Here is a 17,108-nt window from a genome sequence, read left to right on the forward strand (position 1 = left end):
TCGCCGAGATTAACGAATCTTCTTAAACAAGGGATGTGTCCGATAAGCCGCTGCCATCACGTGGGTCTGCATTGTTGCTATTTCAACTCCAAACCAGAGAATCGGTTCAAAGACCCCAGATAAGCCGATATTTTCTACCGCAATAGCAGGATAAAAGAATCATGACCCGGAGATAGATTGGTAGAAAAAAAGGGGGCCACGACTTGGACCAAGACACGGACAAATAAACCGCAATGACCAAGACGAGGACACGGATGGGTGGTTGGACTCGGACTCTGCATCCTCGCCGTCCTGCCTCCGCCGTCGCGGCGGCGCCTCACCGGCGCGCCCCCGCTGTCGAGCCGCCGCCGCCGGTCGCCTCTGTCCCGGCTACGTCCGCTGAGCCGCCTTGGCTGCTCCAACCCGCTGGCTTCAGCTATGCTTCATGCCGCTGACCACCATGAGCAGTCTGTGCTCCGCCGGATTCGACCTCTGCATCAGTAGCTTCGAGCAGCCCCTTGTTCAGCTTCGTTGAGCCGCCGGCTGCTATCGCGTCCGCGGCCCCGCCGCCATGGTCAACCACCCCGGATTCTGATGCCACCACGGGTCGCGAGTCGCCGGGCGGCTTCGCCTCGGATTCGACCTGAGTCGCCGTCCTTTTTGTTGCCAAGACGCCCCCGTCTCGATTCCGAGTGACCGCCCGTCCGAGCGTGCCTCACCTCCTTCTGCAGGTTTCTGCCATAGCCAAGCTGCTAGCACATCACTTCGCCGTCAGGCGTTAAGTGAGCAGCCTCGGTGAGCCACCGGCCGCTGACCCGCCGCTATGTGTGTCACCCGTGGCTGCCACCCGCGTCCGTGGTCTCGTTCCGTCATGGCTGTCATTACAACTACGGGTGTGCACCAGAGTAGGCTCTCAGCGGGCGCAAGTTTATTCTGATGAAACTGTGCACACCTCATTAACTGAAGGAATGTGCAGCAGGATTTGGTGTTCAACAGTAGCCAAGTGGTCGCTCCCAGTGCGCCCTCGCACCAGAGCTTAATCAACATCAAACAGGCTGGCGGTTGTCATTATACTTTGGCTCAAGATTAAAACTGCAAGCGGAGACCAAAAGACGTTTCCTCTGTAAATTCCACCAAGCACCGGCCATTACTTCACGCAGAGACCAAGGAAAGATGCTACACACGGGGTCATCAATTTGTGCTATTTAGTACTAATTGCCGCACGCATGTCAGATGAGTTGTAATGGTCGCTTTATTCGTCAAAGAACAATCTGCCGGCTCGCCACAAGCCGCCTCGCCGTTTCTCCCCGTGGACTTGCCTCGTTTTTAAGTCACATGTGCTGTGAGTCGTTGTCCCTGCTGCTCGCCTCCGCCTCTACTGAAACTCTGACAGGATTCAAGCTGCCCGGACGGCTGTTATCTCACCTCCTCAGCCGCGGTGGCGTCAGACCGGCTTGCCACCCATGAGTCACCGCCGGGTCTCCTGAGTCGCCTGCGAACTACACTGAGCCGGCCTCGCTCCACTTCTGCTTCGGCCTTGTCTTGCCTGCAAGCCAGCCCACCTGCAGTACCGTGAGCTGCCTTCATCAACCAGACCCCGCCTCGGTGTCACACTGTTCTCTGCAAAGGCGCGCCGCATTGAGCCGGCCCCGGCACCTGTCTTCTCGAGTCGTCCAGTCGAATCGCGGCTATGACCCGCCGTCGCTTTCACGGATACTCTCGAGCTGCCCCGGCAGTCACACCGGTGTGCCAGGCCGCCCCGACTTTGTAGTCTCCTCCGGTTTGCTTCGCCGAGCACTGCTTACTCCGTTGCTGGCTTCACCGTCACCCCAGTTCGACTCTATTCCGGGTCGCTGGCTTCTGTCGCCTCTGCCTGAGAGCCGGATTAGCAGCTCTTGAAGCCGGCCTCGCCAAATCGCTGGGGGGCTCAGCCTCCTTGTGGCCACGACTCTCCTCGTTGTGGCTCGCCCTCCGCCTTGCGCAGCCCCCGCTGCGGGTTCGCTGGTACGTCAATTAGCGCTCACTGGTTCGGGCAGAGCCATCTATCGCCATGGTTCGCTTCTCCCTCCGCGGCGCCGCCTGCCTTCGTCGCCGGCTCACTGCTGCAGCCCGGCCTCCCCTTCAGTTGCACGCCTACGCTGCTTCGACAGTTCCCTCCGGTCTTCTATGACCCACACGCCCGTCTCCAGAGCCGCCCCATTTTCCCTCTGCAATGAGTCAAGCCACCGCCTACCTTCGCCTCTGTCTCCGCGGAGTCGACCATATGCAACTACGGCTGAGCCGCCATGCTCCGCCTCGCCCGCTTCTCCCTCCACGGCGACGCCTGCCTTCGTTGCCGGCTCACCGCTGCAGCCCGACCTCCCCTTCAGCTGCGCGCCTACGCCGCTTCGACGGTTCCCTCCGGTCGAGACCCCACATCCGGCTGTGCCCCTACGTGTTTTTTCTGTCGACGCTGCCTGAAGAAAAGGGGAAGTGGGGAGTGTGGAACAGATAAAGAAGCTGCCTTGGCCGGTGGTGTGAGAGAGATCCAGGACGCTATAACTGTGGTTGTCCTTGATATCTGAGATTCTTCTTCTGTGCAAGGTAAAAGCAAAACCAGAGGGAGTACTAGTAAGTGCACAATGCAATTATGCATATAATGCAGAGGAAGTTCTCCTAGCCTGCAAGTAAAAACGACCAGGTGATATCCGTCCGGTTTATTTCAGCACATATTAATTTTTGTGTGAACAATTATTTTGGTTTGCGATACTTTTTGATACAGGATAATTGTTCATTGCGAATGAGGTGTTATATTGCGGGTGCGGAGCATGCGATAGCAGCATTATGCATCGGCGTTTCCTCTGTGTCGTGCCTCCCAGTGAATGAAAATGCGCAAGTTGCCGTCCCTGTGGTCCGGTTTACATCAACTTGCCCATCCGCGCTGACTTACAATGCCGCAGCCAGTGCATCTGTCTGCTCCCGCGGCCGTGGTTAATTTTAGCTTCACAGTGGTGATCATCAACTCCACGGGTTCAAACCGGTTTTTTATCACGGTCAATTATGGAGAATCTCAAGCCAACTCCTCAAGTCGCCTTGAGATTCAGGGGCTATGATGACATGACTCAGTAAATGATTACCAGTTTAAAGCAGATTCAAGAACTTTGGGTCATTGGAGGGAAAATAACCCGGCCCCGGAGGCTACTGCTTTATTGGCGAATATTTAAAGGCCGTCAGGAAATTTCCGCCTTAAAAAGAAGGATTCTGGTTCAAGATCCGGTTCAAGAGAACCTGCTGCCAGGATGCGCGGTTCAAACATGGATATCCTGCCTTACGGCTTATCTTATTATGGTCACTTGGGGGCTTCCTGTTCAAACATAGGTCGTATTCGAACCAAAGAGAACATAGTTGTTGGTACCCTTTTGATCGGCACACTGCCAAACTCACTAGGGGGCTTCTTGATCGTATTCGAATCATAGCTCAACCCTTTTTGGGTCCGACGTGGATCGTATTCGAATCCGCGTCGTTAAACAACTCTCCAGGTCATTTGGGGGCTTCCTGTTCAAACATAGGTCGTATTCGGACCAAAGAGAACATAGCTATCGGTACCCTCTTGATCGGCAACGCCAAAGCCACTGGGGGCTACATGATCGTATTCGAATCCTAGCTTAACCCCTTTGGAACGGTTTACTGATCGTATTCGAATCAGAATCCTTGATTTTCTTTTTGTCTGAATTAAGTTTTTTGAACACAATCTTTTTGGTTTTGAGACTTTTTGCTCATATCTGAAGCATAAATGTGGTTTCGATTAACCCGGCTTGACTTTGGACGAGACAATCATAAACATTTGGAAGTTCAGTACGATTCAATATCACAGGAACCGATTTTTTTAAACCGGGTTATATTATTCAAATCTTTAATAGGCAACATGACTGGATTTTTATTATGGTTATCAATAACCAATATTACGATTGAGGTTTTCAAAGTCGCTTCAGCGCAATGGATATTATCTTATCAATGGATATAATTTATTCTATAATGGAAGGAATAGTCCCGAGTCGCTGCAGGCTTACGACCCTGCACTAGGGGGCTACATTATTCAAGTTGGGATTACATAAAATGTGCAAGTATCATGTCGCTGCAAGCATGCACCATGACACTTGGGGGCTAATGCAAAGTCATTTTTACTGGCCTTATTGAAGACCCGACTCATCATATCATAATGAGCCGGCCCTTGGGGGCTACACGTTGTTGTTCAAAGTCTACATGATCATATCTACAAAGTCCCTGTTTATTATTGCATAATGACCCGACCCTTGGGGGCTACACTGGTTGAATTTTTATGAGCATAAAGCAATTTAAAGTCCCAGGCTACTGCAAGCATGACAACCCGGCACTTGGGGGCTACACATGTGGAATACTCAGTTTTAACTAGTGATTGAGATGAACAACATGGATTTCTTCAAAGTGGTAATATTTATATTGAAGCAAGTCTTAACTCATCACTTTGCTCTGCTCAAGACTTGGGGGCTACAGATAATATAGATATGAGGGAGAGAAATCTTCAAAATTCTCAGTTTTGACCCGGCGTCGGCTACAATTATGACTCGGCATCATCTATTATAACCCAGCAAGTTTTTTCATCTTTAAGCCAGTTGAAGGTCACATGAGTATTTCAAGACCATTATTTTTAAGCATTGGGAGCTGAGTCAAATGAACTATTCTTCACAGTCTTTCTCTGTGAGAAACCAACATCAGCAAATTGATTATAAAGTTGGCTCATTGACCCAGATTTTCGAAGGAGGAAATAACAAGGAGTTAAGGATGACCAGGTGCTGGCTTACAACAATATTTAACCCGGAGCATAACCTGTTAAAATTTTTCTTGTGTTTTGTTTACAGGATCAGTTTAACATGGATGAATCCAAATTAAACTGGGGGCTAATGTCGGGGATATACCCCGCGGTATGACCCGGCCGGAGATATAACCCGGCTGGGACTTGATGTTTTCATTGGTGACCCGGCAGACTATAAGCCGGCGGGAACAGTTAAGCATTGTAAGCCGGCAGACATAGTCATATAACCCGGCAGACATAGTCATGTAAGCCGGACAGACACAGCCATATAAGCCAGACGGTAAGCCAGATGGTAAGCCAGACGGTAAGCCAGATCGTAAGCCAGATCGTAAGAAGCCCAAGACGTCAAAGAAGCCCATGGAGAGAAGCCCGTGATAAGACGTCAAAATAAGGTTTAAGTCTTAAGTCCGAGTTGGACTCTACATGTAACCCGCCCCTACAACTTATATAAGGAGGGGCGGGGCACCCCAAAAGGGGGGACAGACAAGCAATAATCTCTAGGGCTAGACATAATTAGAGGAGAGCCGGTTTATGGTGACTCCCTCGTGATGATAATGAGATCTAGCCTCAAACAACATGTAGGGTTATTACCGGATGATGTTTCCCGGGGCCTGGAGTTGTATAAATTCTTGTCTCGTGTTGTGTCTCTCGATTCCGCTCAACCCCTCTCAAGCTACCACATAGATGCGTTGGTCTCACGACTAAGTCCTCACACTAAGGACATCTGACGTGAAAATTCCACGACAGGTTCCGATAGGTGATGCTATCGTACGTCCACATTGATGGAGACTTCAACCCACGAAGGGTAACGGTTGTGCGAGTCCATGGAGGGCTCCACCCATGAAGGGTCCATGAAGAAGCAACTTGTCTATTCCACCATGGCTTACGTGCACGAAGGACTAGCCTCACTCGGGTAGATCTTCACGAAGTAGGCGATCTCCTTGCCCTTACAAACTCCTTGGTTCAACTCCACCTGATCTTGGAGGCTCCCAAGTGTCGGGGAAAATATACAGGGGTATATGTTTTCCCCTGACTCATGCACGGACAAGCCAAGATTGAACAAAGATGTACCAGACACCAAGAGATTTGAAGGACCAACGAGCAGATCAGAGGGACCAAGACCAAGCCACAGAAGCAAGATATCGTCAAGAGAAAGGCCTCCCTTGCCGGGCAGGCGAGCCCGGCAAGGGGCGAGGCCACCCCTAGAAGAAGACGACCAAGGCGTCCCAGCAGAGCCTGCCGGGACTTGCGGAGGCCAGAATCACCTCACCGACCACTCCACCATGACTCACGTTGTCGATCAGTGCGGTGTCAAGCCACAGAGTGATTAAGTGGCCGCCATTCGCCACATTCCAGCCCCTTTCTACCAGAAAATCCACAGATGACACCCATCCTATGACGTGTCAGACGAGCAGGCATGGAGCTAGCAAGATAGCCCGACGAGCCTTGCTGGGCAACCAATGATGTGACGTTAAGCGGTGCATTAAATGCGCCCTGTCAACCTGCAGAGTTAGGTATGATATCACTATTTGCTATCTTATCAGTGTCTAATGACTGATTTGCCACTCTGGTGACCCCTTAACCTATAAAAGGAGGCCCATGGCAACGGTTTGTGAGGTTGGAAGGTTGGCTAACTCACACCCCCATACGCTCGTAGTCACTGCTGCCCTGAGGCAACCCTTGACGGGCAAGTGTACTGCGCTCCACCACCATATTTCAACCATCAATCCACCAAAGCAAGAGTAGGGTTTTATGCCCCGCTGAAAGTGCAACTATCCCTAGGTGGTTTTGGTAATTCATAACAACATATAGCTCATTGAGCTAATGCTATTCCAAGACTATTATTTCAGGAAGCTCAATGAATGGCATGGCATGGATGATGGAAGTGGATCCCTCAAAATATCAAGGACAAAGGATTGGCTCAAGCTCAAAAGATCAAGACTTTTCATTTTATATTTCAGTGATCCAAGATCACATTGAGTCTATAGGAAAAGCCAATACTATCAAGGAGGGATGAGGTGTTGCTTAATGAGCCTCTTGCTTCATGTGCTTAGTGATATGCTCCAAATACCCTCAACTACTTTCTCACATCCTCATTTGACCTAAACCTAAAGCCAAAATCAGTCACACCGATTCTTTCTATCCGGTGCCACCGAGTTCAAATGTCATAGCCACTGCCACAAACCCTAGGCAAATCGGTCTCACCGATAGGGATCACGGTCTCACCGAGATGGGATTGTAATCTCTCTGTTTCCCTTCGTAACGTTTTGGTCTAACCGAAGTGAGCGATCGGTCCCACCGAGATTGCAATGTAAACTCTCTGTTTCCCTTTTGTAACATTTCGGTCTCACTGAAAAGAGCAAATCGGTCCCACCAAGTTTACCTGACCAACTCTCTAGTTAGCTAATTACCAAAATCGGTCTCACCGAGTTTGTGTAATCGGTCTCACCGAGATTACGTTATGCCCTAACCCTAACCATATCGGTCCTACCGAGTTGCATTTCGGTCCCACCGAAAATCCTAACGGTCACTAGGTTTACTAAATCGGTCTCACCGAGTTTGTTGATTCGGTCCCACCGAGATTGGTAAATTGTGTGTGACGGTTAGATTTTGTGTGGAGGCTATATATACCCCTCCACCTCCTCTTCATTCATGGAGAGAGCCATCAGAACAAACCTACACTTCCAACTTACCTGTTTTGAGAGAGAACCACCTACTCATGTGTTGAGGCCAAGATATTCCATTCCTACCATATGAATCTTGATCTCTACCCTTCCCCAAGTTGCTTTCCACTCAAATCTTCTTTCCACCAGATCCAGATCATATGAGAGAGAGTTGAGTGTTGGGGAGACTATCATTTGAAGCACAAGAGCAAGGAGTTCATCATCAATGCACCATTTGTTACTTCTTGGAGAGTGCTGTCTCCTAGATTGGCTAGGTGTCACTTGGGAGCCTTCGACAAAGATTGTGGAGTTGAACCAAGGAGTTTGTAAGGGCAAGGAGATCGCCTACTTCGTGAAGATCTACCGCTAGTGAGGCAAGTCCTTCGTGGGCGACGGCCATGGTGGGATAGACAAGGTTTCTTCTTCGTGGACCCTTCTTGGGTGGAGCCCTCCGTGGACTCGCGCAACCGTTACCCTTCATGGGTTGAAGTCTCCGTCAATGTGGATGTACGATAGCACCACCTATCGGAACCACGCCAAAAACATCTGTGTCTCCAACTGCGTTTGAATCCTCCAAACCCTTCCCTTTACTTTCTTGCAAGTTGCATGCTTTAATTTCCGCTGCCTATATACTCTTTGCATGCTTGCTTGATTTGTGTGTTGATTGCTTGACTTGTCCAAAGATTTTTAAAATCTGCCAAACTCTAAAATTGGGAAAAGGTTAAGTTTTTAATTGGTCAAGTAGTCTAATCACCACCCCCCCCTCTAGACATACTTCAAGGTCCTACAAGTGGTATCAGAACTTTGGTCTCCATTTGCTTTGATTTCCTTAGCTTTTGGTGGTCATAGCCTTGGTTTCACAACCTAGGAGAGTATGGCGTCTAGCGAGGGAAATTATCACCGTAGAGGTCCTTACTTTCATGGAACTAATTTTGCTAGTTGGAAGCATAAGATGAAAATGCATATTCTCGGACATAACCCCGCCGTTTGGGCTATTATTTGTATTGGCTTGCAAGGTGAATTCTTTGATGGGAGAGAGCCGAACCGTGAAGATAATGCGGAAGAATTGAAGATGCTGCAATACAATGCTCAAGCTTGTGATATCATCTTCAACGGATTGTGCCCCGAAGAATTCAACAAAATCAGCCGTCTTGAGAATGCAAAGGAAATTTGTGACACTTTGATTGATATGCATGAAGGTACCGACTCCGTCAAGGAATCCAAGTTGGATGTGCTCCGAAGTCAGCTTGACAAGTTCAAAATGAAGGATGGTGAAGGTGCCGCTGAAATATACTCTAGGCTTGCTCTTATCACAAATGAGATTGCCGGCTTAGGGAGTGAAGAGATGACCGACAGATTCATCATCAAGAAGATTCTAAGAGCATTGGATGGAAAATATGATACCGTGTGCACATGGATTCAAATGATGCCCAATTACAAGAATCTCAAGCCAATGGAGGTCATTGGTAGAATTGTTGCTCATGAGATGTCACTCAAGGATAAGGAGGAACTTCACAACAAGTCAAGTGGTGCTTACAAAGCCTCATGTGAAGCTCCTACATCATCAAGTGATAAACAAACCTTCAATGAAGAATTGAGCTTAATGGTGAAGAATTTCAACAAATTCTACAAGAGTAGAAGCAAAGAAAGAAGCTCTAAGTCAAGGTCCTACAATGACAAAAGATCTTCCAGTCGAGAGCGCAACTGCTACAATTTTGGGAGACCCGGACACTATTCCAATGAGTGTACGACACCCTACAAAAGAAGAGAAGATTCTCCTAAAAGAAGAAGTAGAAGAGAAGAATCACCGCCAAGAGAGAGAAGGAGTAGAGATGATCGTTATGAACGAAGACCCTCACGGAGAAGCAAAGATTCGGAAAGGAAGGAAAAGTCATCAAAGAGCTACACAAAACGAAGACATCAAGCTCATGTTGGTGAATGGGTATCCGGTTCCGACTCTGAACATACTCAAGATGAAGGTGTTGCCGGTCTAGCAATTGTGTCAACCAACTCCTATGACATATTTGACTCACCAAATGAAGGAATTGGAAGATGCTTCATGGCCAAAGGTCCAAAGGTAACACATCCCGAGTATGTTGATTTCAATAGTGATGAAGATGACTTGCTAGGTGATAATGATTTACTTATTGACAACTCTAGTGATGAATACTATGATGGAGCGTCAATTAATCATGTTAAACAAGATAAAACGAATGACAATGATAAGGAGAAGATTGAGCTTCTAACTAAAGAACTAAACACTCTTAAGTTAGCTCATGAAACTATCTTCGAGAATCATCGAGAACTTTTAAGAGCTCATGAGAAGTTACGCTTTAAAAAGCTCAATCTTGAGCAAGAGCATGAGTTCTTGAAGGCAATCAATGATGATCTTCGCAAGAAAAGTTCTTCTTATATTGCCAAGCGTTTACTCTTATCTACTTACATGCCTCAAGTCAAGTCTAGTAACAAGAACAAGAAAGATTCTTCCTCTAGTAGTAGCAATAACAATGCCAAATCCAATATTGTTGCTTCTAGTAGTTCTCTTGATTCCACTAATGATTCTCTTAGCCAAGTTACACTTGAGCAAGAAAATAGCTTATTGAAGGGAATTATAGAGAAAGGTGTATACAAGAGTCTTTCCAGGAGTAAGCAATTCGAGGAAATTGTACGCAAGCAAGGAAGGCACCGGAAGAATCAAGGTGTTGGTTTTGAACGAAAGTTCAATGCCAATGGAGTTGAGTGGGAAGAAGATCAATACCCCAAGACGAAGTTTGTTCCTCAACAAGAGAAGTATGATCCTACTTCTTTCAAGGGAACACAAGCTCAAGATGATCTTCCACCACAAGACCATAAAGGCAAGGACAAGCTTCAAAAGGAGATTGATGCATTTGAAGAAGCACCTAAGGCCTTGGTCAAGTGGGTTCCCAAGACTACGTCAAGTTCTACTTCATCAAGTACAACCACAACTCCAAGGATTCCCATCAAGATGATGTGGATCCCGAAGAAGAAGAACTAGAGAGTTCTTGAGGGTGACTCCGCCAACATTCTTCACTCGTATCATTACGGCAAGAGCAAGTGCAATCAACTTCCACATCTTGCACTAGTTCAAGGAGTCACAAACCCTCTTGTTGCTAAGGCAAGGGACAAGGTAACCAAATGATTTCATGGACATCATCTTGTGTGTGCATCACTCTATGTCTATGGATATTCTTGTTTTGTTCCTTGTGGGACTAACCCATGTAGGTATGTTGAAAGTGCAACTCACTCCAAAAGATTGCTCCAAATGATCTACATCAACTTTGAGCATTCACATCTTCAACACCTACATGAAGTCATCATCGACAAAACCCAAGGTTTGTTCATCCCTCTAAGGGGGGATCTCACATCTAGGGGGAGCTTAACTCTAAGAATTGAGTCAAAGCAACTCTAATGGTGTGAACACATCAATGCATTATGTAAAAGTGGTAACCCCGCTTGAGCTTAAACGATGAGTATGACCTATGATCAAATGTTCTCATTTGACTCCTAAGTCAATATACTCATATATATATGACCTAGTCATCGCCAATTGTTTGATAGATGCTAGATTTGGTTGTGCATGCTTTGCCACATATTTCATTTGTCAATTTATTGTGTGAGCATGTTGGTTGCATATTTTACTCATTCGAGGACATCCACTTGTTGTTTTGATTGATTGGTTTCCTCTTCCTTGGCCAAGTGGATGGACAAGAATGCCTAAGAACCCTCTCTAGCTATCTATGCTTATCTCGTCTCAAACTCTATTCATGCTACATCACAAAATTTGATCAAGTCAGATTCGAACCACTCTATGTGAGGAGCACTCGGAGTCCCCGATTCGTTAGAGACTTAAACTTCCAAATCTTCTTTGTGATTCTCGGTCTGACCGATTCCTCCATTTCGGTCCCACCGAGATCACTAAGTTGATCTAGGTTTTCAATCTCGGTGCAACCGATATGAACTTTTCGGTCACACCGAGTTGCTGTAACTGTTAACAGTTATGCACCTCGGTGCCACCGAGTTGTTCAACTCGGTCATACCGACAGTGTCGGGCTATATATAGTCACGGGCAAAAATTTGGAAATTCCTCCAAACCCCTTCGCCCGCGCGTAGCTCACTCTGCCTACTAGGTCTACGGATCATCGACTTCGTCACCAGGTGCCTCCTGTCGCTGGTCTCCGCCGCCGTCAACGGATTTCTTCTCTGCCGTTGCCGCCGTAGCGAGTTCACCGCCGAACTAGGGTATGAACTCGATCACAGTGCTTTCCTCATCTGATTCTCAGCACATTGTGTTTGTAATGCATCTTGCCACGATTGAGACACTCCTATCCAATCAATGTGATCCTTAGAATAGATGTGATTCGAAAATTTAGGGTTAGGTTTCCGCCGAAACCATCTCGGACCCACCGGGTTGAAAAACTCGGTCCCACCGATTTGGCTTACGCCATTGCACAAGTAAGTCTTGGTCTGACCGAGAATTACAAATCGGTGTGACCGATTTTAGAACTTTGTGAAACCCTAGCAGTCTCGGTGTCACCGAACTGTGACTCGGTCTGACTGAGTTCACTAGTTTAGGTTCCAAAACTGCTTCGGTATCACCGAGTTTGAAAATCGGTAGATCCGAAATGCTTTCTGTGGAAACTAAAATTAAGTTTTTGAATCATTCTTTTGCAAAAATCTCTGCATTTTGTGATGCTCATCCACTCTGTGTCACCTATAACTATTCACAGGGTCAGCAGTTAGTGATTTGCAGCATGTCAGACCAAAGTGATAGTCAGAACAAGTCAGCAGAGCAGATTCACATGAGTGAGGGCACCAGTCCCTCAAGTACTTCAGATGAAGGGAGCAGAAGCACTCCAAGCAATTTGCCCAAAGCAGCCACAAGAGCTAGAAGGAAGAGAATCTCAGACTCAGAGGATGAGGACTATGTGGCAACAGAAGATGAGGCTACCTCCAAGAAGGTAGTGCTCAAGAAGGTGCTCAGTTCAACTACAGTAAAGCCAGACATGAAGATCAAAAGGCCAGTAGGAAGACAGCCAATGTCCAAAGCCAGAGGATCAACTCAAATACCTAAAATGCCTGAAGAGCCAGCTGAAGAAGGAAAGAAAAGTAAGGAAAGGGTCAAGAAGACCATGGCAAGAGTTGTTGGTCAACCTTCCATGATGGAAGAGGAAGAAGAGGTTGCTTCACCAGCACCAAAGGCACAAAAGCTGATGGGTGATGCTATAAATCAGGGGCTGCAACATCAAAGCCCAAAGAAGCACCCAAAGCTCCAAGCCCAAGATTGCACCAAAGAGAAATACCAGGAGTATACCAGCAGCTGAGAAGAACAAGGCCCCAATGCCTGAGGTTGCTGCTGAGGAGGATGAAGAAGGGCAGATCTTAAGGAAGCTCAAACCCAAGATTCCAGACCACAATGATGCTCATCCTGTGGCTGAGAACATGAAGATCAGGAAAGACTCGGGGTTGAGGCTATGGAGAGAGTCAGATCCATATGCCACCAGGAGAAGGACTGCTGTAGATTACAGGTTCCACACCAAGGAGCAGCAAGACTTCTATGAGACAATCTTGTTGGACCAGAAGCCCATAGTGTGTGATATGAGGTGGGTAGACTAGACCTACATGAAGGAAAATGAAGAACACTATCCTGGAGTGCAAGACAGTTTCATTGCTTGTGGAGTTGTAGATTTTGTTGGGCAGAAGCTCACCAACTGGAATGATGAACTCATTATGCAATTCTACTCCATAGCACACTTCTATCCAGATGGCAGGATAGTTTGGATGTCTGAAGGAACAAGATACCAGTCAACCATTGAGGAATGGGAAAGTCTGATCAAAGCCCCAAAGGAGAGTGAAGATGACTTGGATGTATATGCCAAGAAGAAGATGGGACACAATACTATGTCACATATGTACAAAGAGATCCCAGACAAAGCCCTTGAGACTTTCTCGTTTGGGTCAGACCATTTTCTTCTGTCAGGGCTGCCTACGATCAACTGGATCTTAAGGCACACTCTTTTGCCCAAATTAGGTGACCACAACATGATAAAAGGGCATGCAATTAACTTGCTTCACATTTTTGATGTGCCCCAGACATTCAAAGTCATGAGCCTTATGGTTGAAACCATTAAGAGGACTGCAGCAGATCAGAAGAGAAGTTGTGGATATGCCCCACAGATTCAGGAGTTGATTAACTCAAAGATGGGCACAGGAAAATATCAGTTGGATAAAGAACATTTTGCTCTCTATCCAGACTTTGAGGACAATCAAGTTGTCATGAATGAGAATGAACCATCATCAGTGCAAGCTCAAGAGAAGAAGGAGAAAGCAAGGAAAGAGAAGGCTGCCAAGATGCCAACTCAAGAGGAGGCATCTGAGTATTTCTTGAAGAACAAGTAGGAGCAGCTTGGTTACTTGATAGCATCAACACTGAGGATTGAGAAGGGGTTGGCCACCCTAACTCAAAACTAGGAGAGCCTGGAAAGGATCATGGAACAAAAATTCTATGATCTTGATGTCAAAGTAACTAAGATTCAGTCAGTTGTGGAACAGCTTCAGGATGACATGCAGGAGAGGAAGGGCAAAACAACCACAGATGCATTTGCCAGAGTGCCTAGAGCTCAGAGGTCAGCTGCAGTGCCTGTGACAGATACAAGAGCCACATCATCTGCACCAGCTACAGCTCCTACAGCTCCAGTGCAACCAGCTCCAGCACCAACTCCTCCAGCTCCATCTACATCAACTGAAGTCTTCGTCCAAGGAGCCATCTCTACACCACCACCTGAAGACCAAGCCTGAGAGACGATATAGTCCTATGCATTTTCTATGAACTTTTTGGTAACTTGTTGCCAAAGGGGGAGAAAAATGTATAGATCATAGGCTTCGAGAGAGAGATTTGCTGTTTTTTGTTCTCTCTTGTCTTCTTGGTTAAACTTGTTTGCTTTTGATTGCTTGAGATACTATGCAATTACCTGTGAGACATTGATGATCATGTGTTTGATCATAAGCTACACTTATGCTTGATTATATGTTATTATCTTACCTATCCTTATATGATCATTCACTTTGCTTGGTGATGAGTGCATGTATTTAATCTTTATTATTTTGAGCGCTCCACAAAGATGTATGTGACATGGAAGAGTAACCCATGAGCCTAATTCCTTGTGCATTTGCAGTCCAAAGAAAATCTTAAAATATGCACAAATTTAGGGGGAGCTCTTGCTTATCACATACTTCTCAAAGCGATGATGTTTTTCAATCTTATTATCATGTGTCGAAGCTTTGATCTATATGTTGTCATCAATTACCAAAAAAGGGGAGATTGAAAGTGCAACTGTCCCTAGGTGGTTTTGGTAATTCATAAAAACATATAGCTCATTGAGCTAATGCTATTCCAAGACTATTATTTCAGGAAGCTCAATGAATGGCATGGCATGGATGATGAAAGTGGATCCCTCAAAATATCAAGGACAAAGGATTGGCTCAAGCTCAAAAGCTCAAGACTCTTCATCTTATATTTCAGTGATCCAGGATCACATTGAGTCTATAGGAAAAGCCAATACTATCAAGGAGGGATGAGGTGTTGCTTAATGAGCCTCTTGCTTCATGTGCTTAGTGATATGCTCCAAATACCCTCAACTACTTTCTCACATCCTCATTTGACCTAAACCTAAAGCCAAAATCGGTCACACCGATTCTTTCTATCCGGCACCACCGAGTTCAAATGTCATAGCCACTGCCACAAACCCTAGGCAAATCGGTCTCGCCGATAGGGATCTCGGTCTCACCGAGATGGGATTGTAATCTCTCTGTTTCCCTTTGTAACGTTTTGGTCTACCGAAGTGAGCGATCGGTCCCACCGAGATTGCAATGTAAACTCTCTGTTTCCCTTTTGTAACATTTTGGTCTCACCAAAAAGAGCAAATCGGTCCCACCGAGTTTACCTGACCAACTCTCTGGTTAGCTAATTACCAAAATCGGTCTCACCTATTTTGTGTAATCGGTCTCACCGAGATTACGTTATGCCCTAACCCTAACCATATCGGTCCTACCGAGTTGCATTTCGGTCCCACCGAAAATCCTAACGGTCACTAGGTTTACTAAATTGGTCTCACCGAGTTTGTTGATTTGGTCCCACCGAGATTGGTAAATTGTGTGTAACGGTTAGATTTTGTGTGGAGGCTATATATACCCCTCCACCTCCTCTTCATTCGTGCAGAGAGCCATCAGAACAAACCTACACTTCCAACTTACCTATTCTGAGAGAGAACCACCTACTCATGTGTTGAGGCCAAGATATTCCATTCCTACCATATGAATCTTGATCTCTAGCCTTCCCCAAGTTGCTTTCCACTCAAATCTTCTTTCCACCAAATCCAAATCATATGAGAGAGAGTTGAGTGTTGGGGAGACTATCATTTGAAGCACAAGAGCAAGGAGTTCACCATCAACGCACCATTTGTTACTTCTTGGAGAGTGGTGTCTCCTAGATTGGCTAGGTGTCACTTGGGAGCCTCCGACAAAGATTGTGGAGTTGAACCAAGGAGTTTGTAAGGGCAAGGAGATCGCCTACTTCGTGAAGATTTACCGCTAGTGAGGCAAGTCCTTTATGGGCGACGGCCATGGTGGGATAGACAAGGTTGCTTCTTCGTGGACCCTTCTTGGGTGGAGCCCTCCGTGGACTCGCACAACCGTTACCCTTCGTGGGTTGAAGTCTCCATCAACGTGGATGTACGATAGCACCACCTGTCGGAACCACGCCAAAAACATACGTGTCTCCAACTGTGTTTGAATCCTCCAAACCCTTCCCTTTACTTTCTTGCAAGTTGCATGCTTTAATTTCTGCTACCTATATACTCTTTGCATGCTTGCTTGATTTGTGTGTTGATTGCTTGACTTGTCCAAAGATTGTTAAAATCTGCCAACTCTAAAATTGGGAAAAGGTTAAGTTTTTAACTGGTCAAGTAGTCTAATCACCCCCCTCTAGACATACTTCAAGGTCCTACACCCGCGGTGGCCTAAACTTGGGTAAAACTACCCATGTGATCTCCGACGTGCTGCCCCACGTCCTTCTACTCTTTGTGCAACACGGCGCCCCCTGCCGAATGAGCAAGGGGCCGTCCTGGTCCCATAGGTGGCCGTGGTTTCCCGCAACATCTTTGGCGCACCAGGTAGGTGGGCTCACTTGTGCGTACCTGAAGACATGAGCAGCGCGTCGCATTCATCGCCATCTGCATCTTCGACGATGCCATCCACCATGGTGCCCACGAAGACGCGGAAGCAAGGCGGGGCCATCCCCGTGCCACATTGTTGGTCTCCGCGCCTCGCCGTAGCCACGGCTACAGCGAAAATATCCATTGGTGGCAAGAGACCTGTCCTGGTGGCCCACATGGTGTACCCACCATTCGGGCACCATACAGAGAAAGGGCATGAAATGTGCGAGCGTGAGCTCCCTCCACCCTGCCCCTTCCCTCCTTCAGCAGTCGAATCGCTTTAGCCCCGGCATCGTTGATGTCGACGATTACTGCACGATGCTCGGTCCAGTATTTCCCCTTTGGGTAATCTTGAGTGAAGCGCTGGTATGAGTCCGTCGATAGACCCCCCCCCTCCCCGGCAAA

This window comes from Triticum aestivum, chromosome 7B, assembly GCF_018294505.1.
Source record: "Triticum aestivum cultivar Chinese Spring chromosome 7B, IWGSC CS RefSeq v2.1, whole genome shotgun sequence".
Lineage (NCBI taxonomy): Eukaryota > Viridiplantae > Streptophyta > Magnoliopsida > Poales > Poaceae > Triticum > Triticum aestivum.